The 15,773-nt window shown below is 34.9% G+C and overlaps 1 long non-coding RNA gene across 1 annotated transcript; it reads right to left on the bottom strand.

Moving 5' to 3' along the window:
- Nucleotides 1–785: 785 nt before the first annotated feature.
- Nucleotides 786–1,675, bottom strand: LOC125497275 (uncharacterized). Its single transcript, XR_007273902.2, has 2 exons — nucleotides 1,206–1,675; nucleotides 786–1,089 (listed from the first exon to the last, which is right to left on the bottom strand). It is a non-coding gene; the product is annotated as an uncharacterized LOC125497275 (long non-coding RNA).
- Nucleotides 1,676–15,773: the final 14,098 nt, after the last annotated feature.

Raw genomic sequence — 15,773 nt, 5'->3', positions numbered from 1 at the left:
CAACTCCAATTTAACCTCATTTAAATGATAGTAAATACTACAACCAAAAGCTCGCATATTAGAGTAATCTGCAGGCTTAACTAACCACATATGTTATGGTGTTTTCAGATTGATTCCAGAGTGAGGTCAATGGTTTATCAGATACCATGTTGTACTAACGACTTCTCCCCAAAACCTTCTAGTAATCCTAGCATTAGAGAGCATGCACTGAACTCTTTTCAAAAGTGTCTGATTCATTCGTTCAACTACACCATTCTACTGTGGTGTATCCCTGATAGTATGATGCCTAGGAATCCCTTCATTCTTGCAGAACTTATCGAACTTAGACAAACAAAACTTCAGATTATTATTAGTTCACGACCTTTTGATCATCTTCCCAGTTTGATTCTCCACCAAAACCTTCCACTGCTTGAAACACTAGTAGAATAAATGCTTATGCCGCAGTCTTTAAGTGGCCTATTGTGGCGGTTTTGACCGCGCAACAATTAAAGGGGCAGCAATAGGTAATTAATATATTGTTGCGGTTTTAAACCTCAGCAATATGTTCAAATATTATTGCAGTTCCTATCAAAACCGCAGCAATATATTTATCTTTTTATTGAAAATGTACAACGTATTGCTGCGGTTTTGGCTAGAAACCGCAGCAACATTTGAACATATTGCTACAGTTGTTGCCCAAAACCACAGCAATAGGCCCTGTTAGGTAAAAAAAATATTTTTTTTTATTTTGCAATCAAATTTGAAAGAGTAAAACCAAGCAAGTAACCTATCCACTATCCACCAAATTGAAGATAAAATGACATGAATCTGATTAATATATAAAAATAAAAAGAACTAGTTACATACTTACATAAATAATACAAAAGATCAAAAAGTAAAATGAAAAAGCAAAAATTAAAAAAAAGCAGTTACAACTTAATGACTAATTACAAAAAATATAATAAGAACAATATTGAAAAAATAAAAAACCCAAAAACAAGAATCAGAAGCTGAAAAATGAAACTGTAATATCGCCAAGAACTCGAGCGATTCAACGTCCGGTGACCAGCGAAAAGGAGGACGAACAGCGAAAAGGAGGACGACCAAAATCTTGAAAAATAAACGTAAACAACTTAAAAAATTAAAATCAGCTGGTAAAATTCAAAGCAAAAAGGATAAAATATTGTAAAAAAACAAGAAATTGAATGTCAAAATCAGAGAATTACCTGATGAAAACAAGATCTAAACGACGAAGGCTTCAAGCGCGAGGAACGACGAAGGCTTCGAGAGGAACGACGAAGGCTTCGCGAGGAACGACGAGCGTGGGCTTCGAAGGGTCAAGTCTTCGATATGAACGACGACAGAAGGCTTCGCGAGGAACGATGAGCGCAGACTTCGAAGGCTCAAGTCTTCGATCTGAACGACGACCGAAGCTTTGCGAGGAACGACGAGCGCGGGCTTCGATTAGTGAGGATTAGGGAAATCTCGACGAAGACTTCGTCTGGTGAGGGAGGATTGAAGAATGACGAAGAACGAAAATTAGGGAGGAGAACGAGGATGAAGAACGAGAATGTGTGGGGAGATGAGGAAAAGGAAATGAGGGAGACGGTGCACGATGAGGGAAGAGGGAAGGAGTGAGAGAGACATATATAGTGAGGACAACCGCACATTGTATATTGAAAACCCCTATTCCTAAAAAAACATTAAAACCCTAATAATTCTATTGCCGCGATTTCTCTTAAGAACCGCAACAATATGTTCAAATAATATTATTTTAATATATTGCTGCGGTTCTTGCCAAAAACCGCAGCAATATATTTGGTCAAATAGTCAAAAAATTTCAAAAAATTCTGCTGAAACCATATTGCTGCAGTTTTCGGGAGAAACCGCACAAATATGGTTATTTTATATTTTTTTTATTTTCTTTTAACCTGATATATTGTTGTGTATGGGTAAAACCGCAACAATATCACCGCATCAATAAGCAATTATTCTACTAGTGAAATTCTTGAAAGTTTCACCTTTGCACTTCATTATGATCACCCAAGCCATCCTTGAAAAATCATAAATGAAAGATACAAAATACCTGTGACCTCCCAAAGACTCAAAACATGAAGGACCCTAACAATCGAAATGGATATAATCAAGAGTACCTTTTGTTTTATGAATGCCCTTAGGAAACTTGCTACCATGTAGTTTTCCAAAAACACAATGCTCACAAAACTCAAGGTTTGTGACCTTATGGCCACCTAGAAGATCTGTCTTGGAGAGGATTTGCATTCTTCTGTCACTAATATATGCCCAAGTCTCATGTGTCACAGCTCGGTCATATCCTCCTTTTGACTTCAAATGAAGCAACATCAGCTGAACCTAAGATAGTAGAACCTTGCAAGATGTACAAAGTTCCACACTTGATCTCTTTCAGCGCATCCTTTGAATCCTTGCAGAATACACAACTCCACCCACACCTCTAACATTGAACCCCTTACCGTCTAACAGACTAAGTAACATCAAATTCTTAGTCATCTGTGGAACATGTCTAACATTATTTAATGTGCAAAATGTATCATCATATGTCCGGATCTTAATGGAGTCGATTCCAACTATCTTGCAGACTGCATTGTTAGCCATTGAAATATTTCCCCATCTACCTGCTCACAATTAGTGAACTGTAACGCCCGACCACTATTTTATTATTTAAGACGACCCAATTAACAGCGGGATACCTACCTAGTCGAGGCATTACTGCCGCACCTTCGGTTAAGAAGGTGTAAGGCTACAATTTTATAACATTTTTAAACATTAAGAGATATAATAGCGATTACTTAAACATCGATCTTATATTATATTAAAGCAGAGAGCGTTAACGCTTCTTGATATAACAACGATAACTTATATTAAAGTATATGGTTTTACATTCTAGTTAAGTTAACCTTACAAGTTAGTATTACTAGATGATTTAATAAGGTGGTAATCCTTGCCACTACGCAGTACCATCGTCCCCAACAGTACCTAAAACATAAATACAAAAATTTATGAGCCGAGGCTCAGTAGCAAGCTACTCTAACAACATATATTTATTTCAATTTCTTTATTTGCAAATAGAGGGAAAGAATATTTCAAACATTTATGAAAATAACATATATTTAATATCACCTCTATCATCCACTGATCTTTTCTTTACCCATTTTTACTCTGGTTGCTGCAAAATCAGCCAGCTCAGGGACGTCTCCCAACCATGTGTATGCACCACTGTGCAAGGGCCTGTGCCCCGGGCGCTGTCCTACACTAATAAAGGACCAGTGTGCTGGTAATAAGTAGTGACGGGACAGTGCCCTAATAAAACAGCTCGGTTCGTGCACGACCGTCAACCAGCTCAGCAAACCAGTTCTTTCACTTTATTTTATCATATTTCGTACCTTTTAATATTCATAGGTAATAATCATCAGTCATTCATCTTATCTCTACCTCAATATATAATTAAGGTTGCAAAACTATTTCATATCATATCCTATTTTCATAACAATAGCTCATGATAGTCCATCCAATTCATAGAACTCGTAAAAGTATTTACAAATAAATAAATCATAATAATCATCCCGCAACTAAGAATAATCATTTTGATAATCTTTTACTAAATCACATTGTTATCATATTTCATAAAGGTATTTAAAGGAAATTGCGGGTACTAGTAGTAGATGTTACCTCAATTGCAGTATATATATGATATCCCTCTTCTTATGTCCTTGATATCATCCTTACTGAGCTCCGAGGAACGAGTTCTTTTAAGTTTCAAAACGAGTATTTTATAAGTTAATAATCAATAGAAAATATTAGTATGAGTGCTCTTTAAGTACGATTCTTAGTTTACAATATTATTTATATAAATTATATAGTCTAACTTATTTAGCGTTTGCGTAGCAAATTGTTTATACATAACATGTTGATGTTATAATAGTTTATCCAAAACCTTTATACTTATCTCATGATAATCTATATATATTACTTAAAAATCGAACTAAAAGTATTTAGTCATATTATCAAGTTATAAGCTTATAATTTAATATGTGCACTCATATAAGTGAGTTACTTATTATAAGTGACTATAACTTTTAAACTAGTTTAGAAGTATATGGTAAAACATGATTTAACTTAAATAACATGAGACTCAATGACCTATAATTTATAAGTGGTTTTTAGTTTAACTATTTACATGAGTATATTAATCTTATTATCACTTAGAACTTAGGAATATACTATTTAGGAGTATAATATGTAAACCCATTTTAGAAAAAAAGATGAGTAACCTATATTTAGGCTATGTTCAATTCACCTTATTTTTGCTTATTTCAGATCTAATCAGATCAGAATGTTGAAGAACCTTATCGAGCTTTCCATGAAACTTGGTGAGACAGGATAACAGCATGAAACACATTCAAGAGTATATCTGCTTCTAAAGTTAATGTTGCTTCTTCCCGTGGCGACAACAAGTGTCGAAAGGGAATTTTCAGGAATGAACACAATAGAAAGTTAAGGATAATATTGGTCACTCCAGTTTTGTTGGAGTAGCAAGTACAAGTAGATCGGGAGGATTCTGTTTGTATTTGCAATAGGATAGAGTGCATTTTGTTCTTATTTCTTTCACTAGTCACCATATCTATGGAGATGTCACAAAAGGAGGTTTTCGTTGGAAATTTGTTGGTGTTTATGGATGTGCGAATTCATGCAGTAAATATCGCACCTGGGAGCTTATTAATCAGTTTTTTGAAGAAGCTATTATTCTTGTTTTACTGGGGGAGATTTTAATGAAATTTCTAGCTCATGTTGAAAATAAAGGTGGTTTTGATCGATAAAGAAAAGCAAGAAGTGGAAAATTTTCGTGAGGTTTTGAATAAATGGATGCTTCGTGACCTCGACTATGTGGGGGCAATGGTGGGCGTGGGAGAGGGGAAGAAATGTGGACACTTGTGACCAAGCTATCCGTGAAGCTTGGAGTGAGAATGTAGATGGCTCGGTGATTCATAAGCCTGATATAGTGGGGGTGCAAGCTGCAAGTTTGGAGTCAAGTGAAGTATGATAAGTTAGGGAAGCAGATTGAGATGACCGAAAAATCTTTGAAAAGTGCCCAACAATAAGAGATTTCGGTAGCTAGTTGTGAGGAGTGCGGAATATTGGAGAGTACTTTTGATGACCTTCACCGCAAACATGAGGCATATTGGTATCTTTGATCTCGGGAGCTTGAGGTCAAAGACGGTGATAGAAATACTAGTTATTTCCATCACAAAGCATCTCAGCGCAAGCGCAAGAATCAGATTGAGGGGCTATTTGATGAGGAAGGGGTGTGGCATGCAACAAGATGATGATAAACTAGAAGAAGTGATTGGAAGCTACTATGAGAAACTTTTTAGCTCGGAACATCCTTCACTGGTGCAGTTACGAGAGGTTCTTAAACACGTACTAAGTTCGGTTACTCCTGAGTTTAAAACGAGTCTTTTTTTGAAGATGTATTCTAAGGAGGAAATACATGCAACACTACTTCAGATGCACCGGTGTAAGGCCCCAAGGCCTAGTGATATACGTGCTATATTTTATCAAAGATTTTGGCATATTGTAGGGAATGATGTAACACATTATGTTAGTAATATTTTACATGGTTTATTACCTCCAGATTATGTTAATAATATTAATATAGTTTTAATATTGAAAGTTAAATCCCCGACCTCTATGGTAAAGTTCAGACCTATTAGTTTGTGCAATGTATTGTATAAACTTGTGACTAAAACTCTTGTGTTGCGGTTGAAACATTTTCTTACTCATGTGGTGAGAGAAAATCTGAGTGCTTTTGTGCCTAGGTGCCTGATTATTGATAATGATCTTATTGCTCTTGAGTTATTCCATGCTATGAAGAAAAGGAGTAAGGGGCGTGCAGAGGGACAATAGATTTGAAGCTAGATATGAGTAAGGCATACGATATAGTGGAGTGGGGCTTTCTCCGAAAACTTCTTCTCACCATGGGCTCCGATGCCAGATGGGTTAATATGGTGATGGCATGTATTTCATCTGTGTCATACTCTTTTCTCCTCAATACAAGAGTATGTGGAGCTGTGACCCCCTCTTGAGGTCTTAGACAGGGGCACCCTTTTTCTCCCTACCTTTTTATTCTAATTGTTGATGCTTTCTCTCATATGTTACAGAGCCATTTTCAGGAGAGAAAGTTACATGGAGCTAAGGTGAGCCACAATGGCTCGGAAATTTCTCATCTTCTTTTTGCATATGATAATCTTCTTTTTGATAGAGCCAACCGACATGAATGCAACTATTGTTGATATTCTCAACTAGTATGAACAAGCAAGCATCCGGACAAAAAATTAACTATGAAAAGTCGGAGGTGTCTTTAAGCAAAGGTGTTAGTGCTGAAATTCAAGAAGAGTTGATGGGTGTTCTTAACATGCAGCAAGTTGACAGACATAGAAAATATTTAGGCTTAGCAACTGTTGTGGGAAGGTCTAAAAAAGTGATGTTTGAAGCTCTCATGGATCGTATCTGGAAGAAACCGCAATGATGGAAAAAGAAACTCTTGTCTCGTGCTGGCAAAGAAATTTTCTGAAATCGGTAATACAAGCTATACCAACATATTTAATGGGAATTTATAAACTCCCTGATTTGATTGTTGATAAGTCATATTTATATATAGTTTTTAGGTTCATTTAGGTTGCATTTTAGAGCATTTAGTTTCATATTTAGGTTCATTATTGCATTATATTCTTAAGTTATGCTTTTCTACTCCTATTCGGTAAGTTTTCTTGTTTTTGATGAATTTCAGGCATTGAGGGCGTATTTGGAGTATGTTTAGCTAAACTTAAGGATTACGAGCACTTGGAAGGAAGCTACAATGAATAAGGATCGTATGGATATGTCATAGTACGAGTTTGAGCAAAAACGAAGCGGAAAATCATTAGAAGAAATGTGAAAAAGGAGTCACGTCTACTCTTCTGATCATAACTTTTTATGTGCTTATTAAAACCAAGTAATTCCAGCATATTTAGAAACTAGACTTGAAGAGCTTTCCAACGATAGGTGGCACGCCCCGAGGAGACTTCTAGTCAAGGAGTTACGCCTTTCGGAAGATTGCATTGTTTCTGCTGGAATCTGCCACGCGTACGGGCAGATCACTAATCCGCCTATTAATGATTTATTTAAGACTTTCCTTATCTTGTACTCCCTCCGTTTCCTAAAGATCTTTCCTCTTTCTGTTTAAGTGTGTTTCCTAAAGATCTATCCTCTTTTACTTTATTCCTTATTTGGAATTTTTTTCCCCTTTTTACCCTCTCATGTCCCTATCATATGGTCCACCATTACATTATTAATTCAATTTACTCCCTTTCTCTCTCCTACTTTAATCCATATTTTATTTGTTTATTTATCGTAACCCCTTTCTCTCTCCTACTTTACCCACCCAACACCCCCACACAACTTGATTCTCATTGGTATCTGTAGTAATAGTAACAAAGAAGATCTTTAAGAAACGGAGGGAGTAAATTACTTTCCTAGTCATATTAGGTGAATATTATTTAGATAGGTTTTCATTCTTTTTCTCTCTCCTCCCTTTCACGTTATTTTTTGAGGTTTTAGGTTTTAGTTTTCTCTCCTCTTTTTCTCTCTAGTTTTTTTAGTTGTAAACCCTAGTTTTTATTCTTCTTCATTAATTCATGAATTTTATTAGTTTCTTTTGTTGATTTCTTTAATTATGTTTTCTTTTATAGTTTTAGATTTCATCTTTTATTTCATGATAGAGTAGTTTTTATTTCTAGGGTTTGGGAATCTATGTTTATATGCTATGATTAGGGGTGCTTATCGAGCGAGCCGTGCCCGAATAGTACTGGGCTCGGCTCGAGTTCGTTTAACTTTTCATGGGCTCTACTCGGCTTGTGAGCTCGCCGAGCTGGGGGGAGCCAAGCTCGGCTCGAGCTCGTGATTAGAATTTGCGGTTCGAGCTCGGCTCGTCGTGAGCTCATTTAGGCTCGGCTTGTGAGCTCGTTTAAGCTCGACTAATAAGTTCGGTTCGGCTCGAAGTAGGTGAGCTTGTTCACTAACCCATCATATGCTTTTATAACTTGATTTCCCTCTTAGCATTGCTAAGATTTCGATGTGGGACTCCATGGTTTGTTAAAGAAAAACAAACTCACTATCCCCATGCTTTATAACTTGGTTTCCCTCTTAGTGTTGCTAAGATTTCAATGTGGGACTCCATGTTTTGTTTAAGATAAACAAACTCATTCTACATATGCTTATATAACTTGGAATCCCTCTTAGTATTGCTAAAAATTTCAATGTGGGACTCCATGTTTTGTTAAACAAAAAAAAAAAAAACTCATTATACAGACTCCATGTTTTGCTAAAGAAAAAATTATCAAATATTTTAAGTATTAAATAATCAAATATTTAAAAATATACTTCATTCCCTCTATGAAGAAAATAAAGTATAGTTTTGATTTCCAACCAAGGAGATACAAAATTAAACTTTAAGTTAAAGTAAGGAGTAGTAACTACTTATAAAGAAAATAAGGTTGATCCTTGTTTTCTTAACCAATTTGGGACTTTAGTGCATAGTGGAGTAGAGGTGAAGTTGGATCACAAATTAAAATATATAATATATAATTTGTAATCTAAATTAAAATATAAATTGATATTAAATTTTTTTAATGTAAAACATTTTTTTAATATAATTATTTTTTAGTATAAAATAATAATCGAGTTGTTCACGAGCTTTACGACCGAGCTTTGACTGAGCCGAGCTGCTCGCGAGCTTGTCGGGCTCATCATCGCCCCTAGCTATGATTATTGATTGATATTTATTCATGGTTTGATTAGTTATTGATTTCTCTAATTGTTTAATAGCCTTTATTTTAAGCAAGGTTTAATAACGACTTTATAAATGAGATTTGATAAGTTTAATAGCTGATATTTTCAGACACGTTTTAGTCAAAGTTAGCTATGTTCATATTAGTAAAGAAATTACTTTGAGAATTATTATTTATCGTCTAAAGTATATTCCAAGCACAAATAAGTTAGTATGGATTTTATATAGTAGAGATATTGAGTTGAAGTTTAAGCTTTGAAATAAAGAGAAACCCATTTTTAATTACAATTTATCTCTTCTCACTCATGTCATCTACTCTAGATGCTAAAGCATCACTCTCTCTTCTTCATATTTTTTTAATCAAGTGCCAAAGTGTATTTTTCCATAGATTAATTGTTCTCTTCCATATTTCAGTTTAATTACCCAAGTGTTTGAGAATTGGGAGAAACCCCAAAACCAAAATAAAAACCCCAAACAATAATTTTCTCTCACCTCTGATTTTATACCCCGTAATGTGCATGTTCAATTTCTGCATTCTGGAGTCGAAATTTGCCCAAACTTATCACATGAAAGTCGTAGATCTTGAAAAGTTATTGAACTTAGACCCAAAAATCACTTGATTTGGAGTTCGGAGCTATGAGTTATGGTCTTTGTAAGTTTGGTGTTGCTACCTTCATTTCTCTCTCCTCTGTTTTTATTCCGATAATCTGTTGCCTCATTTATATACAACTTGCAATCTAATTTTGCTCTTTGTTGCTGAATCAAAGTTGTAGATCACTTCGAGCTAATGATTTGGGCACAAAAATCGCTCAATTTGGAGTTCGGAGCTATGAGTTACGCCTTACACAAGTTCAGTATTGCTGTTGTACTTTGTGTTGCGTTGCTGTCGTGGTTGGCTTGTTTGCCCATGTTGTCATTGCCAACTTGTTTGCCTTAGCTTGTTGCTGCCATTGTTTTGGTATTCCTTTCTATATGAAGGTATAATGTAATTTTTCTTAATTCCTCATCTCCTTTGATTCCAATTCAAGTGTGGTGCAATTGGATTTTATATTCTGATTTTAGAAATAAACTTGGTTCTCAATTTTTTTTATTGATTAGCAAATATAGTTATGATAAGAGTTGTTAAACTTAGAAATTAAATATTTTTTCTTCCTTATTGGATTGAAGCTTCTAATATGAAGTAAGCCTCTTAAGTAAGTTTATAAAAACTGATTTTTATAAATTATGTCGTTTCATAATACTCTCTTAAATCAGAATGATGTTAATTAGAGATAGAATTGATGTTGTGAGTTGGATTAGTAGAATGGGTTGTATTAAGGGTTGTGATGGTTAGTTCATGGAAGAGCTTAGAAAGTATGAATAATCCAATTTGTTATCTAAATTGTTGTGAGGATGGTTAATGATTGTTGTTATTGTTTTGAGGTCGTTGTTGGAGTATGTATATGGAGATAAATTATGAAGTTCGAGCTATAGTTGGTTATCCGGAATGTCGAATTATTGGGAATTGTTTCAAGGTACACACATGTCCTTCCACCTTTGAATCTATATTCGTGTTTTATGTGATTTCATGTGCTGAGCTTAATAAGCCTTTTACATAAATTCAAAATTATTCAAAGTGTTATTCGTGTGTTTACAAGAGTTGTTAGCTACATATTTGGTTTTAAGCTATGAGCGAAAGCTATATATGTGATGAGTCAACTGAGTGATATTTCTATGAAGAACTGATTGGAGGTAGTTGAATCCTTCAATAATATAGATGTGTGATATTATTAAACCTACTTGTTTCCACATCGAATTTATAATAAGTTTTTATGCTTAGTAAGTTGATCTTTTATATGAAAGTGTAGCTATGAGAATTAAAGCAATGATCTTTAGTATATCTAACTATATAAGTGATTTTACAACAAATACTTCGATTTACGAACTAAGCCGGGACGTCGACTTGATACGTTTATGAACTCGCTTTCGATTTAAATTATAGTTATATTTGAAAGTTTCAGAGAAAAAGGAAGGAATTTTGATCAAGGATGTTGAGTTAAAATTTCAGGTTTAAGGCAATTGTGAAAATATTTGTGATATAAGTTTTATATGGAACTCTGAAAGTATGAAAAACTCTTTATTATGGTTTGAGATTTTGATTATATATGATCATGAACTTTGAAAATTATGACTTGGAGTTATGAACAAATATGAACTCATGAGACTATTTTCTAGCTCTATTAATGACGGGGAGGGTCTTTACTCCTACTTAAATTTTTATGAAGAAGTTCTCATAATAAAAAGTCTCTTAAATTTGGGTCAATTTAATGAAAATTATTATCGAATTTGAGTTTGGAAACACATAAGTCTAGTGAAACAAGTTATATCTTTACAGAATATCATGGATGAATTATGTTATATGGAGTTTGGAATCTAAGTTAGAATGAGTTTGCTATGAGATGGGTACTTGTGAAGTTTTGTTTAAGAAATATAATTGTTGCTTTGAGGATATTATTAGAAGTAGTCGAATATCCCAAGCTTTACTTATGGCGTACAAACAAAGTTGAATGGTATCACCCGAAGATGTCTTCGAAAATAATAGGGAGCTTGGTTATATGAGAATGAAGATTTGTGATGTCATAATTGAAGGATGAAGTAATTGTTGGGAGGTGCTCACTAAGAAGGAAGATGTTATGTGGTGTTCGTAGATTAGATAGTTAGGAAATAGTAAATTTGGATGTGAATTTCAAAGGTCAAATATTAATTTATGAGTTAATGGAGTTGTCACGAGAGATTTGTGAGTTCAGAGGATGTATAGGATTTGAGATATATGAATGTCGTATCAGTGAAATAAAGGATCCAATCTTGGTGGTGGTTTAGAGGAGTATCGATTAGAGAGATATAATTTACAAGACTTATGTAATAAAAGATCATATCCGCAAAGGGGTTAAGTAAAAGAGTTCGGAGCATAATTTCTTCTATTGGATGAGTAATATTATATAAATAGATGTTGGGAAAGAAAAATATAAATCTAGATAATAGAGAGCATGGTAATTAAAGTCATATAATGACAATATTAAGCGTACGGTGTTAAGACTAATATGAGCTTTCAGTACAAATACATGGGGACATACGTATGGTTGTGAATTATAAATTTAAGAAGGATGAGGACAACGAGTTGAGTATTGGGAAATATGGAGTGAAATATTTTGACTTCCCTAGTAATTGTAGGTGATTTATGATAATGTAATAAGGTTATATTATGGCAATGAAAGTTCATATATTGGGAATAAGAAAACCTTTAAGGGGAAAATTCATATCATGACAATTTTAGAATGCTATAGTTTAGATGCTATAAGTTAAAGACGAAAGTCTAAGTACAAAGAGATATTTGATTTCGAATACGTTTTATGTATATTACTTCCTTTAAAAGAATATTTGAGGTAAGTGAGATTATTTGAGATTCGAGTTTGTGTTATAATAAGATTATTGAGGTTCAGGTATTTTGGATATGTTAATTATATTTCAACTTTGTTTTGTTTTATATTAATTTACGGACAGAAGTTTAAGTCGTTGATACACTTTGGAATTGAGTATGCGATATGAATTAAGAACAAGAGTATAAGTTTTGAAAGATATAAGTTTGTGTTATTGAGAAAATAAGCATTATGATTTAGTTATTGTTTTATGGGGAAAGTAAACAACATTTGTGGAGCGAGTATTGTTCCTTTGAGTAGTCATGATCCAAAAGTTATTGAGGTTAAGTTTTGAAAATTCCTAATTCGAAGTACCGAGCAGGAAGTTATGTTCATTTTAAATTCAGTGTTTTTGCTGCAATTATTTTGACAAAAGTTTCAAATGTTCAAGTTTACTCAACCCTTTTGGTAAAGTTTAAATGAGCACACTAAGTGCCTATACGACTTTTACAAGCAGTAAAGAATTGATTATTTCCTTATATCTTTACACGTAACTAATATGTGAAATTGTTGACGTAAAACAAAAGATTTCAAAAGAAGATTCAAGTCTTGCAATAATTAGCGACACGATAGTAGTTGTGATTCTTTTTCCTCTCCATGGATGAATATGTGTTTTTTTAGAACACGTGTGGTATTGATAAATTGTGCATTTAAACTATTTATGTAAATAAACTATGAATACAAGTGGGTAAAGGCCGATACCAAATAAGGTACGGTATGAACAACAACCCTTGGAGGATGGGTGATCTCCTTCCGAACCCTCGCTGGGTGGGTGAAGTCCAGCAAATAATAAAAATGGGACATGTCCTGGTTAAGGCTTGCAAGCATAAGTATTTAAACGGTGGGGTGAGGACCTCCATTAGCTTAGTGACAGTCGGCTCCTTGTGTAAGGAGCCCCTCTCTATTCGTGTTCGCTTTACCCAAATAAATTAAATGCTATAGACCCAAAGGGTTTTGAATGATCTAAGTGGTGATCTTCATGATAAAAATTCTTACTTTAATGCGATTGTGCAAGGATAGTAATCCCGAAATTTTTAATCGAGAACTTACTTGTGAAGCATGCTGAATTCTAGCATGAATTGTATATGAATGGTCTTAAGCCACCAAAAATGAGGTTTTGGGATGAGCTTATGTATTCAACTGTTGTTGAAATTTGTCCGTATGGCAAGGAACTTATTATCTGTAGTATATGTATGAGTACTCTTTATCGGACTTTCTATTTAAGGGTTGCTAGTGTCGTAATAAAAACATTTCTAACTATTTGATTTTAAGTCTTTTTTTGAAGTTTGGGTTGTTCCACTTGATGAGTAATACACCGCACAACTATATTTTAAGCCACTAAAATGAATTTCTGGCTGGACAGTGTGTGTACTCAGTTTTTCTGATTTTGTTCTTGGAACCTGTCCTGGTGGGGGCAGGGTTCATTGTTAGTGATTTTGTAGGGTTGATGTCAAGGTCTTCGAATATGATTATTGATCAAGAAGAAGATTTTTATGCTATGAAATGTAGGCTGAGGTTAAAGTTAGATGCTTTCTTTGGAAGTATTCGTAACATGTTATTTGATTTTCAAGTTGTTATGTTGTGGGCCCCTGACCCACAGATCCAGGATCGTTTTTATAGGTTTTGTTTCCGCTGTGAATTAATGTAAATTTGAGGTTTGTTAAGTGTTGATTGTGTTTTGTGTATCTTAAGTGTGATTAGTTAGCAGCTTGGAAGTGCAGGTTGTTACAGGTGTGAATAAATGTAAATTTGAGGTTTGTTAATTGTTGATTGTGCTTTGTGTATCTTAAGTGTGATTAGTTAGCAGCTCGAAAGTGCGGGCTGTTACAAATTGATTAGTGTTTTATTGTTAATCTTGCAATTTGATCAATTGTTTGATTAAATATTGTCAATATCGAGTCATAAATCGAGAGATAGTACTCTTTAGAGGCTCACCTACAATTAGCAAATCTGATTGTGTTGAGCGACCGTACTAGCATATGTTGATTTGAGAGTGTAAATGCATGACCAAGGATTAATCTGTGCTCTAGATATCTGATTGATTGAACTATTGATGATATTTTGATAGATTATAGTTATAAACATGGTGAACCACTACCCTAGATCTTTTAAATTTGATTTTCGTAGTTTGATTAGTTTAGAACTTTAATTCAATTATTCCTCATCTTGTTTAGTTTCTCCATACCTTAGAAACTATATTAAAACGACCATCTCTCTGTGGATTCGACCCTACTTACCCTACTACATTGTTAGAAGGTTTTGCAGGAATTATTTTTTACGGGTGTACGACAACCTATCAATTGTTGACAGAATTAGCTCGGCCATGGTAAAAAAAATTTGGGGCCAAACTGGTCTAACTCGAAAAATTCACTCGAGGAACTTGACAGGCAAGCATGGAGATTAGTCAAGCGTCCCGAATCTCTGATGAGGCGTAGCCAAATACTACCCAAATAGATATTTTCTCAATGCTTCATTGGGTGTGCGGGAAGTTAGTCTTGGAGTAGTATATGGAGTGCGAGGGCGTTGGTAAAGGAGGGGGTGATATGACGCATTGGTGATGAAAAACAGGTGAACATATGGCATGATCCGTGGGTAGTGGGAAAGGAAGTTATATTCATCACGAGTCCTCAAGTGGAAGATGTTACTCGTGTTAACGAGCTCATTAATATGTAGACAATGGAATGAAGTTCTGAATTAATCCCACTCCACTTTCATGAGAAAGATCAACAAAGTATTTTATCAATTCCCCTAAGTTTATAAGCCCATGACGACTCTTTAACTTGGGCATTCTCCAAGGATGGCTTATACTTCACCAAAGCAGCGTATATGCTTGGCAAGAGGGGTGATTTATAAATTTTTCATGTGGCATGAATGGAGATTTGGAGGATGGAAGTATCCCCGAAGGTCAAGCACTTCTTGTGGCGTGTGGGTAGGAACACTCTTCCAACTCATGCGCTCCTTCGCCATCGACATTTGTTGGCCGAGGCAACCTGCCCATGGTGCGGTATTGACAGTGAGATGAGCATTTCACCTCTGGTTCTATGCATGCGCGTACACGATTTATGGGAAGAGAATGGCTGTAAAATTGGTTGAACAAGTTGGTGAAACTGGTGCGATGTGATGGTGAAGTGGAAGGAGTATGATGCGAATTTGAGGCAACGTGTAGCAATATTAGCGTGCAGTATATGGCTCGGAAAAACCAAAGTGTTTGAAGGTAAAACGACCCCCAATGCTGTAATTTTGGCTCAGGTTGAACATCTTGTACTCGAGCACAACACCTATGCCAAACAATTTTATGCAGTTAATCACTAGTGGAAAAAAATAAAATAAAAGGACTGCGGTTAAAACAGCCCTAAGGGCTGCGGTTTAGGCCCAAAACTGCAACCCTTCCATATTGGAAGGGCTGCGATTTTGGGCCTAAAACGCAACCCTTCTTTGTAATTTTTTTTTGTAAAACGACCCCCAATGCTGTAATTTTT

This window comes from Beta vulgaris, chromosome 5 (assembly GCF_026745355.1).
Source record: "Beta vulgaris subsp. vulgaris cultivar EL10 chromosome 5, EL10.2, whole genome shotgun sequence".
Classification (NCBI taxonomy): Eukaryota; Viridiplantae; Streptophyta; class Magnoliopsida; order Caryophyllales; family Amaranthaceae; genus Beta; species Beta vulgaris.
The sequence above is the reverse complement of the archived record's forward strand: the minus strand, read 5'-3'. Positions and strand labels throughout refer to the sequence as shown.